General features: G+C 40.8%; 1 non-coding gene across 1 annotated transcript; it reads right to left on the reverse strand.

The window, feature by feature from the left end:
- Positions 1 to 13,076: 13,076 nt before the first annotated feature.
- On the reverse strand, positions 13,077 to 13,290 carry LOC136396325 (small nucleolar RNA U3). The gene has a single exon (XR_010749664.1). It is a non-coding gene; the product is annotated as a small nucleolar RNA U3 (small nucleolar RNA).
- Between the last annotated feature and the right edge of the window lie 9,740 nt (positions 13,291 to 23,030).

Consider the following 23,030-nt stretch of genomic DNA (forward strand, 5'->3'; position numbering starts at 1 on the left):
TTTTTTTTTTTTTTTTTTGGTATTTTCCTGAAGTGAGAAGTGGGGAAACAGAGAGACAGACTCCTGCATGTGCCTGACTGGGATCCACCCGGCATGCCCACCAGGGGGTGATACTCTGCCCATCTGGGGCGTTGCTTCTTTGCAACAGGAGCCATTCTAGTGCCTGAGGCAGAGGCCACGAAACTGTCCTCAGCACCTGACCCAACTTTGCTCCAGTGGAGCCTTGGCTGCGGGAGGGGAAGAGAGAGACAGAGAGAAAGGAGAGGGTTGGAGTGGAGAAGCAGATGGGCACTTCTCCTATGTGCCCTGGCTGGGAATCAAACCCGGGACTTCCACATGCTGGGCTGATGCTCTACCACTGAGCCAATCAGCCAGGGCCTAGAATACTTGTATTTATTGTTTTCTAACCATGGTGTGTAAAACATTAGAGTATTTTGCAAAATGCTCACATTGGAGAAAATCCTTTGCTTTATTTATTTATTTGTTTATTTATTTATTTATTTTTGAGCGAGAGACAGGGAGCAGGGACCGAGAAAAATGAGAAGCATCAACTCATAGTTGCTTTACTTTAGTTGTTTATTGATTGCTTCTCATATATGCCTTGGGGCAGGAGAATGGAAGGGGCTTAGGCCAAGCTGTGACCCCTTGCTCAAGCTAGCGACTTTGGGCTTATGCCAGGGACCTTTGGGCTTCAAGCCAGAGAGCTTTGGGCTCAAGCCCGCGACCCTGGGATTGTGTCAATGATCCCGTGCCCAAGCCGGTAACCCTACACTCAAGCTAGCAAGCTCACGCTCTAGCCAGTGACCTTGGGTTTTCAACCGGGGCCCTTAGTGTCCCAAGCCAACTCTCAATCTACCACCAGTCAGGCCCTTTTTAGTTTTAACCCCATGATTCCTTAATCTGTAATTCAGATAGTTCATCTGAAAAATCCTTCCAAAAACTAATTATCTAATTGCCTTGTTCTTTGGAGATTAGTGAAACTCAGCAATAAAACGCAAACAATAAATACTGTCTCATTAAGTTTTGGAGCCTATCTACCAATCTCACCTTCAAATTCATTGGTGGCACTTGCTCACCTTACTATGACTTTTCTGCTGGGGTACTCCACCTGTTTTACCTACTTTTGTGTTAATACCCTTTTACTTACCAGCCGTGCTGGACAGCTATTTAAAGTTCTAGTCTCACTTTCCCAGCTCTGGAGATGGGTTAAGGAAAGGCAGTGGGAGTAAAGGATCATTCTTGCTCTTTGTTGTGTAAATTGTCTAGAAAAGGAGAGCAAGAATCCAGGACGAGAAAATTGGAAGCTCCCAGCATACCTACTGTCAGGGGTCCCGGGCACAACTTCAGAATCTGGTTCAAAGGCATTTTCAAAATAGTAGGCACCCTTTTATTTAAGTTTAAGTACAGAATCAAAAGGTAGATATGAATATGTTGTAATCACCAAAGTCTTGGCTTCATTTCTCTAAATGCAATCCAGGGCCACATGAGTGTATGCTAAGGAACAGAATTATTGGGATGGCTTTTTGATTGCAGGAGAGACAGGACAGAATCTTTCAGAGAAGTGTGTATCATGGTCTTCCCAGGAATAGAGGAAGGATGCAAGGACTGGAGTAAGGTAGAAGTGACCCTAAATGAAGAAGGTGGGCATCCTTGAGTAACTGTGTCTCAAAGAGGATATAGCAGAAAAGATTGAAGACCTTGTTGTTGGATAGACCTAGGCTCTAACCTTGGCTTCAGTTCTTCATAGTGATATGGTTTGGGGCAAGATATTTACCCCTCTGTTTCCTGAAAGTGGGCCTGACAAGACAACTTTACAGGATTCTTTTTTTTATTTAATTTTTATTAATTTTAATGGGATGACATCAATAAATCAGGGTACATATATTCAAAGAAAACATGTCCAGGTTATCTTGTCATTCAATTATGTTGCATACCCATCACCCAAAGTCAGATTGTCCTCCGTCACCTTCTATCTAGTTTTCTTTGTGTTCCTCCCCCTCCCCCTCCCCCTCTCCCTTCTTTCCTCCCCCCGTAACCACCACTCTCTTGTCCATGTCTCTTAGTCGTATATTTATGTCCCACCAATGTGTGGAATCCTGCAGTTCTTGTTTTTTTCTGATTTACTTATTTCATTCTGTATAATGTTATCAAGATTCCACCATTTTGTTGTAAGTGATCCGATGGCATCATTTCTTATGGCTGAATAGTATACCATGGTGTATATGTGCCACATCTTCTTTATCCAGTCTTCTATTTTTTTTTATAGCGATTAAAGACTTTAAGCAAACTCTTGGCCAATACAGCAAGAATCCATAAAAAAGTAGTGTCCTTAACAAGTTCACCAAGTCCAAGTTGGCCCCATCACCATGCCAAATCCCTGAAAAATGCAACCCAACCACAGTTCAGTCTGTTAGGATCTGTCACAGGGAGCAGGAGTCCAGGAAAAGTCCATATCCAGGAAAAGTTCGCATGGCACTGGAATTGTCACAATTCTATAACTTGCAGCTCACTTCCAAGTTCCAATGACTGCTGCTTCTAGCTGGTAATGATTCAGGTAGACTGGAAAAGCCATCTGCAGCATGTGTGGAGATGGAGCTTCTGTTCTCCTCTGCCTGGAGAGATGAGACCAGGTTGCTTTTCCCTGGAGCTCTGCGACTGTGGCTTGGTAAAGAGAACCTTGGGATACAGTAAGCTGGGTGGCAAAGGTAGATTCATAATAGAAGTTGGCAAAAGGGGGAAAGAGAGCCCTAAATTAGGAGTAGGTCCCAGCCTGAAATATGAGTGGGGCATTGAGGTAGAAGGAATGAAGGAAACAATATATATTAAACAAAGCAGCAGAAAATAGGACTATCAACACCCACAACAGAGATCTTTGAGGGAAGAATAAAAAACCTGACTATTCAGGCAAGACATAGTTAAGTGGCCCTTGTGCAAATGAGATCAGTTTACCTGCTTCTTGGAAGAAATACCCTAGGCTTGTCCACAGTGTCCTAGATGGGGCCGACGGCCCTGGGCACCTTCAGCCTTCAGTGGCAAACCCCAGCATTCTGGGCAAGGTTAGGTCATAGGTGGCTGGAGCAGGGCTGGAAGAGACTGAACCCTCCCTTAGAGGAGCAAGGGGGAAGCCTACCTTCCAGTGTTCCTGTTTCCTCACAGCAGAGGCATGTAAGTCTGGCAGGCTTTAGCTCAATGACCTTCCTTTCCACTATTGAAGCAGGCCCCAGATGGCATCCTATGAGACCCCTGTGGGGTGTTGGAGCCTTTAAGGGTGTATCCTCAAAGCTGGTAGTTCCCCTGATCTCTATTGGGCTTTTTCTGCCTCTTGGTACCTTAAAAGTCATGCTCAGAAGATCTCACTGAGGAGTTTGAGGATCCCCATCCACCTATATAAATCTTTTCCATATATCTGGGGCTATTTGAAAAAGACAAAACAATATTATTAGCTGGATCAAATAAAGAAGGTAGTAGTTTGCAGGAGAAAAAGATTTGGCATCTCCTGTTCATCAGCATTCAAAAGAAATTAAAAAAAATTTTTTTTTTTTATTTTTCCGAAGCTGAAAATAGGGAGGCAGTCAGACAGACTCCCGCATGCGCCTGACCGGGATCCACCCGGCATGCCCACCAGGGGGCGATGTTCTGCCCCTCTGGGGCATCGCTCTGTTGTATCCAGAGCCATTCTAGCATCTGAGGCAGAGGCCACAAAGCCATCCTCAGCGCCCGGGCCATCTTTGCTCCAATGGAGCCTCGGCTGCGGGAGGGGAAGAAAGAGACAGAGAGGAAGGAGAGGGGGAGGGGTGGAGAAGCAGATGGGCGCTTCTCCAGTGTGCCCTGGCCAGGAGTCACACCCGGGACTCCTGCAAGCCAGGCTGACGCTCTACCACTGAGCCTACTGGCCAGGGCCAATTTAAAATTTTTAATTAAAAGTATGGTATGGTAGACCCGTAGGAGTTTCAAGATATGACTCCCCCCTTTTAAATTTTTTTAAATTGACCTTAAAATATTTGCTGGGTACACTTTAATAATACCTTGACTTTAAAGATTGTAAAAAATACAAATAACTTGAAAGATTTGACAAAATACAGTAAATGCTTTTGCTTCATATGCAGGAGCATTGTCAGTTTAACCAGTTTAGGAAATCCAATAATAGAACAATGAATTGAGACAATGAGCTATAACATGCTTAGCAGCCTCTCCTGTTCTGACAGAGGTTACTATAAATCCAGAATATGTATCCTTTGTAACATGGACATAGGACTGTTTGGCCAATGAAGGTATATGAGTAACATCCATTTGCCAAAGTTGTCCTGGTAGGGGTCCTTGAGGGTTAACTCCAAATTAAGGGACAGATTGTAGTATAGGACCCCTTGGACAGGATTTTCCAATCTGCCGTGCTGCTTCCCGAAAAAGTTGAAACTGTTTACACAGGGCTGCAGCGTTCTGGTGATGAATAGTATGAGACTGAATTGCTTGATCTGTCCAGGTTGCTCCAAATAATTTTCTTTTGGGTAGCTTGATCAACAAGGGCATTCCCTTGTGCTAAAGCTCCAGGGAGCATGGAGTGAGCTCGAGTATGTCCTATAAACCATGGAGCTCTATGTTGACATACAAGTCTTTGAAGAAGGAGGAAATGCTGAAATAGTTCATCAGCATTTGTCCCTAAGATCGCAGTTTTTATAGTGGAAACACCATAAGGAAATATTTGCTGTCTGTATATAGATTAAAGGGGGAATATGGCAAATGCTGGAAAGCCATGATAATGGCATATAATTCTAGTCTTTGAGCTGATTTTAAGTTGACAGTTTCAGTATAAAGTTGTCCATTGATTTACAAGAGCGATTTGCCATTTAGTGGAAGTTTCCCAGAGCCACTGTTGTTGATCCTTTGAAAAAAGGAACACCAATAATTTTGAGGCTCAAAACCTATAAGCTGTAAGGGTCGCCTATGCCCCTTGATAATCCAGGAGGCAACAAGATCAAAATATGGAAGTGTATTCCATGGGCTATTAGATGGTTCAATGTGCCCAAGCTGTAGCTGCTCTTGTACCAATTGAGCAGCTGCCTAAGTTTCTCCTGAGAAAGGGGCCGTTGGTCTACCCATACAGGATTATGTGAGTTCCAAGTAATTGGGTCTGCACAATGCATTATTGAGGTAGCAGGAGCTACCAAGGCCCCTCTGCTAAATTTTGATATCCTAATCCACACCTTCTGGTATTGGGTGCAACTTCTATGGGAGTGAGAATTCCTCGCTGTTCTTTCCCTAGTCCCTTGGTGGGCAAAACTCCCCAATCAAGCATCTGAGTACTGACTAAAACCATTAGGACTGACAAGCAACGCTCCCATATTTTTCAAAACATTTCTACCTCACAAATTAACAGGCCATCCAGGGAGCACATAAGGCTTAAAAAATCCAGAATGACCTTCTTAATCTTCCCAATTTAGAAAACTAGAACTTTGTTGAGGGGATTTACTCTGCCCTATACCTTGTAATTCTGTGGCTGCTGCATGGGTGGGCCAGGAAGGAGGCCAATGTTGCTTAGCAATAACAGATACATCAGCTCCAGTATCTAAAAGTCCTTTAAATTTATGCCCTTGTATTGTTAGTTCCATTTCAGGGCGTTCCTGACCTTTTTTTTTTTTTAAATCCAATTGGCAAAATCAGAGGAGACAAACCACCAATTTGCTTGGGGCCCCTTTTGCAGGATGTGGCCTGAGAAACAGAATTAGCATCCTTATACTATTCTTCTAACTGCCTGAATTAGCTGTGAGACAAATTCTTTTTTTATTATTAATTTTAATGGGTGACATTGATAAAATTGTCTTCCATCACCTTCAAACTGGTTTTCTTTGTGCCCCTCCCCTCCCCCAACCCCCTCCCTCTCCCCCCCCCCCACCCTGTAACCTCAATACTGTTGTCCATGTCTCTGAGTCTCATTTTTATGTCCCACCTATGTATGGAATCATATATTTCTTAGTTTTTTCTGATTTACTTATTTCACTCAGTCTAATGTTATCAAGGTCCATCCATGTTGTTGTAAAATATCCAATGTCATCATTTCTTATGGCTGAATAGTATTCCATAGTATATATATACCAAAGCTTTTTAATCCACTCATCCTCTGATGGACACTTAGGCTGTTTCCAGATCTTTGCTATTGTGAACAATGCTGCCATAAACATGGAGGTGCATTTCTTCTTTTCAAACAGTGCTATGATGTTCTTGGGGTATATTCCTAACAATGGTATAGCTGGGTCAAAAGGCAGTTCGATTTTTGATTTCTTGAGGAATCTCTATAATGTTTTCCACAGTGGCTGCACCAGTCTGCATTCCCACCAGCAGTGCAGGAGGGTTCCCTTTTCTCCACATCCTCACCAGCACGTATTCTGTGTTGTTTTATTGATGAGCGCCATTCTGACTGGTGTGAGGTGATATCTCATTGTGGTTTTAATTTGCATTTCTCTAATGATTAGTGATGTTGAGCATTTTTTCATATGCCTATTGGCCATCTGTATGTCCTCTTTGGAGAAATGTCTATTCATCTCTTTTGCCCATTTTTGGATTGGATTGTTTGTCTTACTGGTATTAAGTTTTACAAGTTCTTTATAGATTTTGGTTATTAACCCCTTATCAGACGCATTGTCAAATATATCCTCCCATTGTGTAGTTTGTCTTTTTATTTTGTTCTTATTGTCTTTAGCTGTGAAGAAGCTTTTTAGTTTGATAAAGTCCCATTTGTTTATCCTGTCTTTTGTTTCACTTGCCTGTGGAGACAAATCAGTAAATATATTGCTGCAACAGATGTCAGAGAATTTACTGCCTATGTTTTCTTCTAAGATGCTTATGGTTTTATGGCTTACATTTAAATCGTTTATTCATTTTGAGTTTATTTTTGTGAATGGTGTAAGTTCGTGGTCTAGTTTCAATTTTTTGCAGGTAGCTGTCCAATTTTCCTGACACCATTTGTTGAAGAGGCTGTCTTTACTCCAATGTATGCTTTTACCTCCTTTGTCAAATATCAGTTGTCCATAAAAGTGTGGGTTTATTTCTGGGTTCTCAGTTCTGTTCCATTGATCTATATGCCTGTTCTTATGCCAGTACTAGGCTGTTTTGAGTACAATGGCCTTATAATATAACTTGATATCCGGAAGTGTGATATCTCCCACTTTATTCTTCCTTTTCAAGATTGCTGAGGCTATTCGTGTTCTCTTTTGGTTCCATATAAATTTTTGGAATATGTGTTCTATATCTTTGAAGTAAGTCATTGGTATTTTAATCAGTATTACATTGAATTTATAAATTGCTTTGGGGAATATAGATGTTTTAATGATGTTTATTCTTCCTAACCATGAGCACGGTATATGCCTCCACTTGTTTGTATCTTCCCTGGTTTCTTTTATCTATGTTTTATAATTTTCTGAGTACAAGTCTTTAATCTCCCTGGTTAAATTTATTCCTAGGTACTTTATTTTTTTGGTTGCAATCGTAAAGAGGATTGATTCCTTAATTTCTCTTTCTGACAGTTCATTGTTAGTGTATAAAAATGCCTCTGATTTTTGATTATTGATTTTATATCCTGCCACCTTGCTGAATTTATTTATCAGGTCTAGTAGTTTTTTTACTGTGACTTTAGGGTTTTCTATATATAATATCATATCATCTGCAAATAATGATAGTTTTACTTCTTCTTTTCCAATTTGGATGCCTTGTATTTCTTTTTCTTGTCTGATTGCTGTAGCTAGGACTTCCAGAACTATGTTGAATAAGAGTGGTGAAAGGGGGCACCCCTGCCTTGTTCCTGATCTTAAGGGGATTGCTTTTAATTTTTGCCCATTGAGTATGATATTGGCTGTGGGTTTGTCATAGATGGCCTTTATCATGTTGAGTTATGTTCCCTGTATTCCCACTTTGCTGAGAGTTTTGATCATGAATGTGTGCTGGATTTTATCAAATTCTTTTGCTGTATCTATTGAAATTATCATGTGGTTTTCTCCTTTCCTTTTGTTTATGTGATGAATCACATTGATTGATTTGCAAATATTGTACCAGCCTTGCCTCCCAAGAATAAATCCTACTTGATCATGGTGTATGATTTTTTTTATATATTGCTGGATCCAGTTTGCTACTATTTTGTTGAGGATTTTTGCATCTAACTTCATCAGGGATATTGGCCTATAATTTTCTTTTTTTGTGTTGTCTTTGCCTGGTTTTGGAATCAGAATTATGCTCGCCTCATAAAAGGAGCTTGGAAGTCTTTCTTCCTCTTGAATTTTTTGAAATAGCTTGAGAAGGATAGGAGCTAGTTCTTTGAATATTTGGTAGAATTCACTTGTGAAGCCATCAGGCCCAGGACTTTTCTTTTTTGGGAGTTTTTTGATAACTATTTCAATCTCATTTGTTGTAATTAGTCTGTTTAGGTTTTCTGATTCTTCCAGTTAATTTTTGGAAGATTATATGTTTCAAAGAATTTGTCCATTTCATCTAGTTTGTCTAGTTTTTTGGCGTACAGTTCTTCATACTATTTTCTTACAATATTTTGTATTTCTGTTGTGTCAGTTGTTATTTCTATACTCTCGTTTCTAATTTTATTTATTTGAGTCTTCTCTCTTTTTTCTTGGTGAGTCTGGTTAAAGGTTCATTCATCTTGTTTACCTTTCCAAAGAACCAGCTCCTGGTTTCATTGATCCTCTGTATTGTTTCTTTAGCCTCTATGTTATTTATTTCTGCTCTGATCTTTATTATTTCCTTCCTTCTACTAGCTCTGGGCTTTACTTGCTGTTCTTTTTTCTAGTTCTTTTAGATGTAGGGTCAAGTTGTTTATTTGAGCTTTTTCTAGCTTCTTGAGATATGCCTGTAATGCTATGAAATTCCCTCTCAGAACTGCTTTTGCTGTGTCCCATAAATTTTGAGCTGATGTATGCTCATTATCATTTGTTTCTAGGAATTTTTAAATTTCTTCTTTGATCTCATTGTTTACCCATTCATTATTTAATAACATGCTATTTAGTTTCCAAGTGTTTGAGTATTTTTCAATTTTTCTGTTGTGGTTGATTTCTAGTTTAATGCCATTGTGATCCAAGAAAGTGCTCGATATGATTTCAATCGTCTTAAATTTGTTGAAGCCGCTTTTGTGCCCTATCATTTGGTCTATTCTAGAGAATGTACCTTGAGTGCTTGAAAAGAATATATATTCTGCTGTTTTCAGGAGAAAGGTTCTGAAGATATTTATTAAATCGAGTTGATCTAATATGTCCTTTAAGTTTGCTGTTTCTTTGTTAATTTTCTTTCTTGAGGATCTATCTAATGGTGTTAATAGAGTATTGAAATCCCCTACTATATAGTATTGCTGTTGATCTCGGCCTTTAAATCCATCAAAGTCTGCTTTATATATTTAGGTGCTCCTATTTTACGTGTGTAGATATTTATAACGGTTATATCTTCCTTTTGGATTGCTCCCTTTATCATCATGTAGTGACCTTCTTTATCTCTAACTGTAGTCTTTGTTTTAAAGTCCATTTTGTCTGATATAAGTATTGCTACCCCCTTTTTTTTCATTTCCATTTGCATGAAATATTTTTTTCCATCCCTTTATCTTCAGTCTATGTGCATCTTTTGATTTAAGGTGTGTCTCTTGTAGACAGCATATGTATGGGTTCTGTTTTCTTATCCATGCAGCTACCCTATGTCTTTTGATCAGATCATTTAATCCATTTACATTTAAGGTTATTGTTGATATGTAATTGTTTATTGCCATTTTATTCTTTAAAACTGTATTTCTCTTTTGCTATATTCTTTTTCTTCTTTGATCTGTTTACAACAGGTCCCTTAGCATTTCTTGCAGCCTTGGTTTGGTTGTAGTGAATTCCTTGAGTTTTTTTTTTTCTGTAAAGCTTTTTATTTCTTCTTCAATTTTAAATGATAGCCTTGCTGGATAAAGTAGTCTTGGTTGTAGGCTCTTGTTCTGCATTACTTTGAATATTTCTTGCCATTGCCTTCTGGCCTCAAGTGTTTCTGTTGAGAAGTCAGAAGTCATCTTTATGGGGGCTCCTTTGTAAGTGATAGTCTTTTTTTCTCTAGCAGCTTTTAATATTTTCTCTTTATCACTTAGCTTTGGTATTTTAATTATGATGTGTCTTGGGGTTGATTTCTTTTAGTTTCTCCTTAATGGAGTTCTCTATGCTTCCTGAACATATGTGCTTCCTGCCTTAATTGAGGGAAGTTTTCAGCTATGATATGCTTGAACAAAGTCTCTATTCCTTGTTCTTTCTCTTGTTCTTCAGGAACCCCTATGATGCGAATGTTATTTCTCTTCATGTTGTCACAGAGCTCTCTTAGAGTTTTCTCAGACTTTTTGAGTCTCTTTTCTTTTTTCTGCTCTGCTTTTGTGCCTTTATTTATCGTGTCCTCTAACTCGCTGATTCGATTCTCCGCTTCATGCATCCTGCTTTTAATTTCTTCCATTGTGTTCTTTATTTCAGATATTGTATTTGTCATTTCTGACTGATTCTTTTTTATTATTTCAATGTCCTTTTTTATATTTGCTATCTCTTTATTTAGGTGTTCGTAATGACCATCTATTGTTGTTCTAATATCTTTGAGCATCCTAACAATCATTATTTTAAACTCTGCATCTGGTAATTTGGTTATATCTGATTCATTTAGGTCCTTTTCTGGGGATTTCTCTTGGTTCATTTGTGTTGCATTTCTTTGCCTTCACATTTTTTCTGTGTAAAGGAAGGTTTTGACCACTGGAGTCCACTGAGTATAGCCTCTGTTCCCTAGGTATGGTCTGTCTGCAGGCCCACCATCCCCTCTTCTGTTGCTGCCTAGGGCTTTTGGGTTTGGGCGTTGCCAGTGCCTGCCCACTGGGGCTGTTGCTGTGGTTTCCACCTCTCCTTCACGGGAGTGGCTGTGGTCATGTGCTCAGGTGCACAAGCCTGGGTGGCCTTGGCCTTTGACCCACCCCCATGGGTTACATTATGCTTGGCCCTGAGGGCAGTGTCGAGCACCTTTGCTCAGCTGCGGGTCTCTGCCTGTTTCTGGGCTTTTGCCCCACCCTTGCAGAAGGAGCCCACTTGTGGAATGCTACTAGCCTTGGCTCTACCTGCCGGGAAGGTCTGTGTGCCCACGCTCAGCTCAGTAGTGGAACTCTGCCTGTTCTGGGTTTTCGGCTCCACCCCCATGGGAGGAGCTGTCTCCCAAGTCAGGCCACAAGCCTCAGTTGCACGGGTGGGGCAAGGCTTAGTTCCTGTGCCCTTGCTCAAGGGCTGGTCTCCACCTCTTCCGGGGTTCCCGCCCTTCTCCCGCAGGCTGGATTACAGGCTGCCGGCAGCTGGGCTTGACCGCTTTTGCGTGCCTACTCCTTCCCAGCCGGGCAAGACTGAGCTCACACCTGAGCCCAGTGGCGGCCAGCAGGCTTCTGCCCCTGCCAATAGAACCACACCTCCACATCCTGCTGCCACCCGCCCTCTGGTGAGCCCTCAGCTGTGTGGGTGCGGGCGCTGCAGCTCAGACCCTAACACTCACTACTGTAGACCGGAAAGCTCCCTCCTTCTAAGCGACTCTGCTCTGAGTGCTGTGGGAGAGCTTGTTTGGCTGGCATCCTGCTTCCCTTTGCTGGTATTGCTGTTTCCAGGGGAAATATTCCCTTCAGATTTGGGGAGTGACTTGTCCCAGGGCTTAGGGTGGGTAGCTGTCTCTCAAAATGTTTCTCCCTGTGCCTCCTAGATTACACTCTTCCTGCTACTCTGGTCCTCTCCTCTCTCTCCCCGTCCCCTGGAGCCCCAGGTGAGTGGTTGTGAGAGAGGTGTTCTGCGCAGTCCCTTTAAGAAGAGTCCTGGGTCTAAGAAATCCAGACTCTTTCTCACAAACAGTATCCTGACTTGTTTCTAGCTAAATACTGTCCTTACACCTCTTCTAGGCTCTGGGGCTGCAGGCTGGGGCTTTGTTCCTGGGACTCAGGACCCTCCCTTCTCCACTAAACTCACTTCCCACCACACAAGTGTCTCCTGGCTGCTGTTCGCTCCGGGGAGCTGGGCAGCCCTCTCTGCATTTCCGCTTTTCCTACCAGTCTCGGTGTGTCTTCTTCAGTGTTCTTTGGTTGAAGAGTCCTCTTAGTTTAGTCCAAAGTTGGTTTTTCCAGATGATAGTTCTTAAAATTATTTTGTAATCCACTTTGTTCTGGGAGGTAGATGTTGGTACGTCTGTCTACTCCAGCGCCATCTTGTCTTCCTCATCATTTCTTTCTTTTACAGGATTCTTGTTCCTGTGAAATGAAACAACCTCCAAAGAGGCAAGCACAGTATTTAGCACAGAGTTGATGCTGGTGTGTAAACATATTTACACACTTTCTTTACCATTTCACCTTTACTCTGCCCCCCACCCAGGGTACAAGCATCTCAGCAAAGTTAAGAAAGACCTGAGCTGGAAAGGAGTGGAGGAGACATCAATACCAAGCTCTCGCCAATTGTTGCCTAAACAGGATGGTTCGTCTCCCTCTGTGGAAGGAAAGGGCTGTAACCATTGAGATTAAGTCTGGTGGTAAAACAGGTTAATAATTATCTGAGCCAGATTACCTATGCTGCAGGAAGAGGTCATCAACTATAGTCCAACATGGGTAGAGTTAGGTGATGCAGGGCAGATGCAAGGATTTAGAAGGATCCATAAGGCCCCTCATACAGAGAACAGTGCCCTCAGTTAATAGTCCACATAGTGGCAAGCACAGACTAGGCTGAAAGACTACCTAGGAGGCAATATAGTTCTGTCTGAGGTGTGAAATGTGATGACTTTGAGGACTTTCTGAAGGGAGGTAGGGATGAGCTATTGGGAAGCTGAGATGGCTGCCAGCAGAGAGTAGTCTATTAGCTCTTCTTGGTACCTTCTGACCTAAATATCTGCTTTATGCTGGCCCATATAATTATAATTTGGGTCTACACCTCCATGGTGCCCTGTACTACATGGGCTACAAATTAATTTCAGTGTCATTTGTTGTAAATTATCTGTCACTGACTCTCCACACCCCCATGAGTGGAACTGAACTAGTTGGGTTTTTTTGTTTGTTTGTTTGTTTTTGTTTTTGTTTTACCACTCAGACTGAATTCTCTCCCTCTTACTCTCCCAAAGGAAGAGAAGAACGATCATCAATAGCAAAAGGCAGTTGCACAAGCAACACCAAGAGCTGGCTTCACGTTCAGGAGAGAACACTGCAACTCCTCCTCATGGTTTCAGGTACTCTACATGATCAGAGAAACCTCTCTAGTAACAAACTATAGAAATGATCCCTGAAAGTATAGTCTTCTGAACTAGTTTTGACTTTATATGTCAAACTGGAGCCAACTTGTTAAAAATTTTCTATATATCTTTTATCTCTTAGGAAAATGCATCTCAGTACATAAGTATTTGAACATGACAAATTTAATGTGGTATTTTCTACCTGTACTACCAAAATTGAGCCAAAGAGATTCATTAAGTTTATTTTATTTGGTCCATTATGAGAATCCTAAGATTTTTTTCTGAGCAAAGCTAAGTTGATAATGAAATCTTAAAAAGCCATTAGTTACACAGTCATGGAGTCAAAACCCCATTTTAAATTTTAGTGGTTCTTCTGTAATGAGATGACAATTATCTGGTCTCACCTTTAGCAAATATAACAAAAAGGATAATTCCAAAAGCAGTGAGTTGATTATCAGTACTATTATTTATATAACTACGTCCCATCACATACACAGGGCTCTGCTGACACTTGCTGTTCCTCATGAAATGATTATATCAATAGGTTGTGGCTATTCGGATTTATACATTTTGTGTCAAACACAAAGCAACTATTTTGTTTGCCATCAGAAACTAACATGTGTTGTGAAGAACTTGTTTTTACTTGTCCTTGTTTTCCTGATATGAAATGAGTTTCAAGAATTATGGACCACTGTATACTTTTCAGATTGTAACAACAATCTAAACATAAAGGTCTTAATGAACACTAAAATGTCAGTGATATATTCCATAAGATGTGAGGATAAAACAAATGGGACAGGCCCTGGCCAGTTGGCTCAGTGATAGAGCGTGAGCCCAGTGTGTGGATGTCCCAGGTTTGATTCCCGGTCAGGGCCCATAGGAGAAATGACCATCTGCTTCTCCACCTCTCCCCCTTTCCTTTCTCTCTCTCTCTCTGTCTTTCTCTTCCCTTCCAGCAGTCATGGCTCAACTGGTTCTAGCACATCAGCCCCATGAATTGAGAATGGCTCCATGGAGCCTCTGTCTCAGGTGCTAAAAAATAGCTCGGCTGTGAGCCTGGCCTCAGATGGGCAGACCATGGGCAACAATGGAGGGGTTGCCAGGTGGATCCCAGTTGGGGTACATGAGGGAATCTGCCTCTCTAACTCCCCTCCTCTCACTTACAAAAGAAGGAAAAAATACTTTTTAAATGATGTTTCCTGTACAACAATGTAGTATAATATTAGTAGTATACTTAATGTCTTGAAAGGTCACCATTAAGCCTAGCTATTTATTGAAATGAACTGAACAATTTAACTATTAGAGGAAGAATAATATGTGACAATATAAAGCACATTTTTGACATTGTTCTTTTTCTGAGTGGAAGGGTCTAAAGGACAAAATGTTTTCATACAGTTGAAGTCAAATATATCTGTTTACATGACTATCATCTCCACTAATTTGCAAGCTTATTGTACCCATCTTTGTATCACCAATGTCTAGTAATGCCTTGCACACAGATGGTACCTCTCCCTTAAAGTCCAGATTCTTTGTAAATCAAGTGTACAAGTTTCCTAGGGCTGCCATGACATTACCAGAAACTCAATCAATGCCTTAAGACAACAGAAATTTATTCTCTCAGAGTTCTTATGATTAGAAATCTAAAATCAAGCTATAGGCAGGATTGGTTCTTTCTGGAGGCTCTGAGAGGGAGAATCCACTCCATGCCTCTCTCTTAACTTCTGGTAATTGTCAACAATCCTTGACTTTCCTGGGCTTATAGCTGTATCAGTGCAATCTCTGCCTTTGACTTTACATGGCCTTTGTCCTGTCTATGTGTTTCTGTATGCAAATTTCCCTCTCCTTTCTCTTAAAAAGAAAACAGTCGTTAGATTTAGAGCCCATCCCAATTGAGTATGATGTTATTTTGATTCAATTACATCTGCAAGGACCTTATTTCCAAATAAGATCACATTCTTGGGTAACAGGGATTAGTACTTGAACTTAACTTTTGGGGAGACACAATTCAACCCACTAATATAGTGAAGGCTAGAATAGGTGGTGCAAAAGGAGTCTTGCTTTAACTATTATAATATGATGCAGAAAAAATGATAATGTTGACTATGATTCAGGCATATTTTTGCATGAATACTAGCTAACAGTACTTTATTTACAATTTGCCACAGATAAAAACTTATATCATTGTGTATTATTTTCTTGTTGCATAAAGAAACCAATAGCTCTCTTTGAGAAGAACCATGACAATCTGAAAATATTTATTTCCTCATGGTTGTGAGAAATATTGGCATTTATTTTCAATGTTGTTGTATATTTTGAAAGATTCAGAGGAAAATGATTTGTGACTATGTGGCAAAAATAATGCTAAGTGCTCACCACCCAGAGTCTCTTCCCTGGTGCACAAGAAGCTAGTTACTCTCCAGGTTCCTTGCACTCAGCCATGTGTCAGAGTCTGGCCAATAAACTGTGGATAGAACCACTTGTAAATTTGGCCTTTAAAAATATTCTGTTTAGCCCTCCTTTCCTTTTCCTGCAAGGGTGACCTTGGGACCACAAATTCTAGTGGCACAGTTATTAGAGGAGGGCTTCCGGGCCCCAGTGTGATGAGAGCAATGAATGAAGTTGTACTGTGCTACTATTTCATGCCCAGCTGGCTAATGCAAGCTACAGATCATGTAAATTTATAACGGCAACCAACCAATGGTAAGAAAAAAAGAGTTATGTGGATTACAAAGCCTGACTGTGACATATTCATTTTTGTATTTCTAATGTATTTCACAGTGCCTGGTTTATCATATTGTTTGTTTTTCCTTACATCAGAAATCTTGCTCTTTCAAAAACAGTATATGTATTTTTTTCAGCTATTATACTACTTATCATGAAAACTCATTATTTGACATCTTATATTTTTTTCACTACTTAAAAGAAAGAGAAAAATAAGCAACAACAACAACAAAGCAAAAAACCATGAATGCCTCCTGTGTGTCATGCTTTCTGTTGTTAAACAGGTAAAATTTTAGAGGAAAATTTACTGATAAGGCACTCTGGAATTTGGAAATGAATAAAGTTAGCAAAACATCCTGAAATGTTGTCCACAAGTTTGTTGTTATTTTATTCGTAAAAAGATTATAGATCTATAGAAAAAGATCATCTTGAAGAAACCTCATCAATTCACAAAATATTCTTAAAAAGAGAGAAAGGCTTCGGTTACCCCACTGTAAGCTGGTAGAGAGCAGCAGCTGTTCTGTGAAAAGCCAGACCCAGAATGCAGTAGGAGAGTTTATGACCGGACATCTTAGCAAATACCAAATCCAGTTGGGACAGTTGGGACAACCAGGGAAGAAGGTTTGGTGGGCTGTGTAGATAGAAAAATTAACCAAAATGGCTAGAGAAGCAAGAACAATTACAACTGACAGATCTGAACAGCCTGCTCAGAAAAGCTAAAAATGAGTCAGACCTTCAGTGTGATGACAACTTTGATGAGAACTTTGAAAGTGACAATGAACGGAAAGCTTTATGCATCTAGATCAGCACACTGTTAATTAAAGCACCCAATGGGCTGATGCATTTAGCAAATGATTGCTTTCTGTACATTTTAACTATCAAATGCTTCAATAAATTGCTGATAAATATAAAGCCTCATTTTCATATTCATAAAATGAAGATACTTCTTTAAAGCTCAGTAAGTTTGGAACTGGTACAGGTGAGAATGATTTGTGATTGCTAAGTGTGACCAATAGAGTGGCAAAGGTTTTCAAGACTGTGTTCCATCTGCAAACAGATTTTGAAAATTTCTTTATAAAAATACAAAATAACTCCTATGCTGATTACAGCTCATTCTTACCCAGGTTCCCCAACATCTTTTTTGTTTGTTTGTTTGTTTTGTTATTTTGTATTTTTCTGAAGAAGCGGGAAGGCAGAGAAACAGACTCCCACATGCGCCTGACTGGGATCCACCCAGCATGCCCACCAGGGGACAATGCTTTGCCCATCTGGGCCATTGCTCCATGGCAACTGAAGCTTTTCTAGTGCCTGAGGCATAGGCCATGGAGCCATCCTCAGCGCCCAGGGCCAACTTTGCTCCATGGAGCCTTGGCTGCGGGAGTGGAAGAGAGAGTCAGAGAGAATGGAGAGGGGGAATGGTAGAGAAGCAGATGGGTGCTTCTCCTGTGTGCTCTGGCTGGGAATCAAACTGGGACATCCACACAACTGGCCAATGCTCGACCGCTGAGCCAACTGGCCAGCACCCTCCCCTACATCCTTTGTTTTTAATCTACTAAACTCACTTATTGTTTTGAAGTCAACCTAATTTCTTTTCCAATATTCTATAATTCAGGCTTGCCTTTTTTCTATTTAAACAAGTAGATGAGTTTTTAATAATTTTGGGATTTTTTTTTTTAATTTATGATTTTAATTTGTGTTTACATAGATTCAAGTGTCCCAAAGAATATATCTCCCCCCACCCCCTAATAATTTTAGTTTTAATAATATTTTTATAACTGTGTACAGATATTTTTAAAATTAATTTGCATGGTCCTAGCACTTAAAAATAAAATGACCAGAATTGGGAATTTCAGAGGGTAACTGATGTCAGGGATGAGAATAATGGGAATCATCGTGGTGAGACCCTCTCAAGGTTTATGTATCATTTCTAGAAATCCTATAGAAATACAAGAGGATTCTACTGCAAAGAAAGAGACCTTCTGTCAATAATCAATATATATTTCTGTTAGAAATCTAAAATTCTTACTTTATTTTTAGTTAAGAATTTTAGTCCTCTTTCTCCACCCCTTGTAATCTCATCAACAGAGAGTGGAGAATCCTTATTTTCCCTCATTCATGATGATTAAAAAATATGACTCCTCAGCCTGGCCGGTTGGCTCAGGGGCAGAGCGTTGACCTGGCGTGTGGGGGACCCGGGTTCGATTCCCGGCCAGGGCACATAGGGGAAGCGCTCATTTGCTTCTCCACCCCACCCCCTCCTTCCTCTCTGTCTCTCTCTTCCCCTCCCACAGCCAAGGCTCCATTGGAGCAAAGATGGCCCGGGCGCTGGGGATGGCTCCTTGGCCTCTGCCCCAGGCGCTAGAGTGGCTCTGGTTGCGGCAGAGCGATACCCTGGAGGGGCAGAGCATCGCCCCCCGGGTGGGCAGAGCGTCACCCCCTGGTGGGCGTGCCGGGTGGATCCCAATCGGGCACATGCGGGAGTCTGTCTGACTGTCTCTCCCCGTTTCCAGCTTCAGAAAAATACAAAAAAAAAAAAAAGACTCCTCAGACAAGTATTACAGAAAATATTGGCCTGATCTGTGGTGGTGCAGTGGATAATGTGCTGACCTGGAATGCTGAGGTTGCTGGTTCAAAACCCTGGCACATATGAGAATTGATATTCCTGCTCCTCCCCACAATTCTCTCACTCTCTCTTTCTCTCTCTCCCCTCTGTAAAATGAATGAATTAATTAAGAATTTTTAAAAAAGAAAATATTATTCATGGCACTTGTTAAAAGGCAGACTTTATTCAGAACCATCATGACAGATGTAGAGACCACCGCAATGGACTTGATCAGAAATATGAGGACAAGTGGGAATTTATCGCCAAAGAGGGAAGTGAGCGTCAGTGTGTAGAAAATCACTAAGACAAAGCATGGCAATGAGGGAGGATTCTGGCTAAACTGATCTAAGAAGAGTCTTGCTGAAGGCAGGTCAGGGTGATCACTTATCATCTGGGAGATGGTTGGGGAGGAGAAACTGATCAGGAATGGGGAGAGGTGACAGTGATAGAATATGAAAATTCAGCGATTCTGGCTATCCTGATTTAGCAGGATTTTTTGCTAAAATTGGCAAATGCAGAGGTGAACATGGAAGCCCAGAACTCAAGGCATATTTGAGAAGAAAGTTTGAAGGAGTCTGTGTAATTTGGTGAAGGACAGAATCTTCCAGACAGAAGGGACCTGGGTCTCAGGAAAATCACAGTGTGTCGCGGAGCAAGTCAGTGACCACAGAAAAGTCAATTTACTTCTGGGATCCTCAGATTTCCTCACCTGGAAAATGCAACGTTTGCTTCAGATGGCATTGAGGTTCTTCCCAGCTTTATCATTCTGGGATTCTAGAAGAGGAGAAACTCTTATTAGGAGCTTCAATTCCTCTAAAACAAGAGGACAGAGTTAGAACTCAGCCACTACCTTTCTCCACTCAAGCTCACCGCGTTTTGTCTGGGCATTTGCTGGTACTATGTCACCACAAGGCCTTCATCCTGGTCACAGACACCTCCGTTTAGACTTTCCTGCACTGACTACCAACAAGGGTCTTTCATTTTTCTTTATGCTTAACTATGAGTCAGTTCCAATTCAACTAGAGTGTGTCCGTAAAGTCATGGTGCACTTTTGACCAGTCACAGGAAAGCAACAAAAGATGACAGAAATGTGAAATTTGCACCAAATAAAAGGAAAACCCTCCCAGTTTCTGTAGGATGATGTGGCAGCATGTGCGCATGCGCAGATGATGACATAACACCGTGTATTCAGTGGAGCAGCCCACGGCCATGCCAGTCGAGATATGGATGGTACAGAGGAAAGTTCAGTGTGTTCTGTGGCTCGCTAAATTCGAATCCGTGACCAAAGTGCAACATAAATATCAGTGCGTTTATAACGAAGTGCCACCACATAGGAATAACATTACTCATAACATAGGATAAGCAGTTGAAGGAAGCCGGCAGTTTGGTGGAGAAACCCCATTCTGGTAGGCCATCAGTCAGTGACAAGTCTGTAGAGGCTACGGGATAGCTACCTAAGGAGCTCTAAAAAATCTGTGCGTGCATGTGCTCGACAATTACACCTAAGCAAGACTACAGTTCATAAGGTGTTAAAGAAACGTCTCTGTTTTACGGGGTATAAATTGCAGCAACAAATGGAGCCCACATCAAACTGCACTGAATAGGTATGAAACTGGGAGAGTTTTCCTTTTATTTGGTGCAGATTTCACATTTCTATCGTCTTTTGTTGCTTTCCTGTGACCGATCAAAAGTGCACCGTGACTTTACGGACACACTGTATATGATCTGGCAAAGTACACCTTGGTTTTTAGAGTGGATCAGGAGGGTGAGCAGGAGAAGGAGTGGTAAATGTGTGTGAGTGGAATCAGTAGCTTCATCTGCTTCCTAAGTAGTCTGTGAACTGAAAAAGCAGAAATATTTACAGTCCCCATTTCTCCACTGAAATTCTGGGAGAGGGCCTAGAATGATGGAGGCTGGAAAAATACACCCATCAAATGAGCTAGGTAACCGATTATGACCGCAAGAGAAGAATGCTGTTTCTTCATAAAGGCCACAGCTTCCTTACACTGTTTGTTTCACTGACAAATGTTCTCTCTCCTCAGACAGAGCTGAACCCCTAACATGAGAGAAGGCTCTCACAATTGGCTTTCTCAAGAACACCCACCAGTTGGCTACTTCCCATTTCTCTGAAGCGGGCACCCGCCTTTCCCCGATGGACGCAGGGTGCTGCCTCCACAAGGAGGCGGAACTCATTGTTCTTCTTCCCCTGCAGTGGCTTCTTGGGTTTTTAGCTGTTCATCAGTCTCCCTTTCAGGACCTAGAGTTAGAGTTCTCTCTCCTCCTCATTTTCCCATCATTCCCCAGCAAAACAGATTCCTTTTGAAAAGAACACATCTCCAACCCTTGATCACTAATCTCCCCACCAGCTGTCAGTGAGAGGTCCATTAAAGGTTCCAACCGTGAAAGCCTTCTGATGAAGACGAATGTGAAATGAACTTGTTGTGAAACAGCCCCTAGTTCCTTTATGTCTCTCCATTTCCTTCACTTTCTCTCTGCTCTGAAGCTTCGGTATAGAATGGAGACTGGGCTTCAGTGACAGATGGCAGAGGATGATCTTTCATTTTGTCATAAAGTTAACCCTCAGAGGGTCTTGGAAAAGACCTTTCTCTTGGAAAATCAGTGGCTTCATATTTTCTTGCTTTCAGCCTCTTGCTTTTAGTAGAAGAAGCTTCTCCTAATTTTCAAAATAGAGAACATGCCTTTGCTTTAAACTCTCCCACCTTGAAAAATACTAAGACAAGATGCACTCTTTGTTCTGTTTTATTTATGCTTCCCTGAGTGCCTTGTTCATTTTAATTAATGATGATTTGACTGTGTTTGAGCCCTAGCAATAAATTTTTTAAAACAGGGCTATTAAAGATAATCCAATTAACAAACCCAAGAAAGCTGTCTTCCAATGTAATTTGTTGATATCTTCACAGAGGAAGAAGACGATGAAGTATAATACTGAGATTACTTTTTAAGGTTGGTAGACAGGGACTATATAAATAACTTTATAAAGTCTTTAAATCTTATTCTGGCTAAGAAATCACAGGTTTACATCCAGATGAAGCATTTGTTTTATCCTTTGAACAAGTTCAGCCAAAGGGGATCATGATTTAATGAGTGAAGAGTACTTGTCCTAGGTGTTGGAGTGAAGCAGAGAGAACATCACTGAGACCAATAGCCACCGGCCCTAATCAATAAATGACAAGGAAGCCAAAGATAAATGATCAATAGGGCAAAACCCTGGGTGTTTTATAATCATTTATGAAGAATGAGAGTTAAGATTATTTCAAGTTTGAAAGGAAGCAGATTGTGAGTTCAGAGTGAAGGGAGTGTTGAAAGCAGAAGAAAAAAAACTTAACCTAGGCTGATGTCTGACCTAAATGACCACACACGAAGGTGAAAGCTCCTACATTTCAGTTTTGATTGGGGTCGGGGGGTGGTGGATTGTAATAGGACATAAGACTATGTAAAGGAGAATGGGCCTCTGTGTGGCTTTGAATAATAGTGACTGTCATTCTTTCATGAGGCTTTGCATAATGGTAATGATGGAATATAAATATTTATCTATCTATAGATAAATATAGATAGATAGATAGATAGATAGATATAGATAGATAGATAGATATAGATAGATGATGATGATGATGATAGATAGATAGATAGATAGATAGATAGATAGATAGATAGATAGATAGATAGATATGTTGGGAACCTGGATTGCATTAGAATCCTGAACAGGGCAAGCCATTTCTGAGCATGTTCTCATATATCAAAAATCTGACTCAAGAGTCACTGAGGAGTAAGAACAATCCCCTTACAGGAATGAGGGAGTGAAGAGTCTGGAAGGAGAGAGATCAATGTCAAAACCTGGTTCTCTCACATCATCTGCCATTTCTATAACATAGTAAATTCTTCTTTTGCTCCAAAGGAACAGAAGCTTTTCCTAGAACTGGAGGATGTTGGAATCATTATTAAAAGAGGACAGGAAATTGAGGTAGCAAAGAATAACAAGAAAGTTATCATGGAGAAAGTAGAAGGGGCTCTAAAACCTATAGCACAGGTTTTTCTGCCGCAGGCTCAGCATCATGTCCCTGACAACTTTCTTGTCTTCTCTCTTTTTTTCTGGGTCATGAGTCAAGACTGGGGTCACATAAAGCTCCCAGCTAAGTTTTTATGACATAGTTCCCATTAAAAAAGGAGCTTGTCCTTGGAGCATGAGATTTTTTCTTTCTTTCTTTCTTTCTCTTGGCTGAAATGCAGTAAAGGGCAACATCTTAACATGTAAAAATAAGCTCTATATATTCATCCATACATCCCTCAAATCTTTGTAGATGGGTATTCTCAGAAAAACTATAATAAATAGTGGTTGGGCTCTATTTCATAGATCATTTTTATTACAGGTGAAATGATATTTTGTGTGCTATTGTTAAGGACCTCACTGCCATTTCCCACATTTTTTCCCCCAAAGTGAAAAAAAAATCTCTGAATAAACGAT

The sequence above is a fragment of the Saccopteryx leptura genome, chromosome 2 (genome assembly GCF_036850995.1).
Source record: "Saccopteryx leptura isolate mSacLep1 chromosome 2, mSacLep1_pri_phased_curated, whole genome shotgun sequence".
Lineage (NCBI taxonomy): Eukaryota > Metazoa > Chordata > Mammalia > Chiroptera > Emballonuridae > Saccopteryx > Saccopteryx leptura.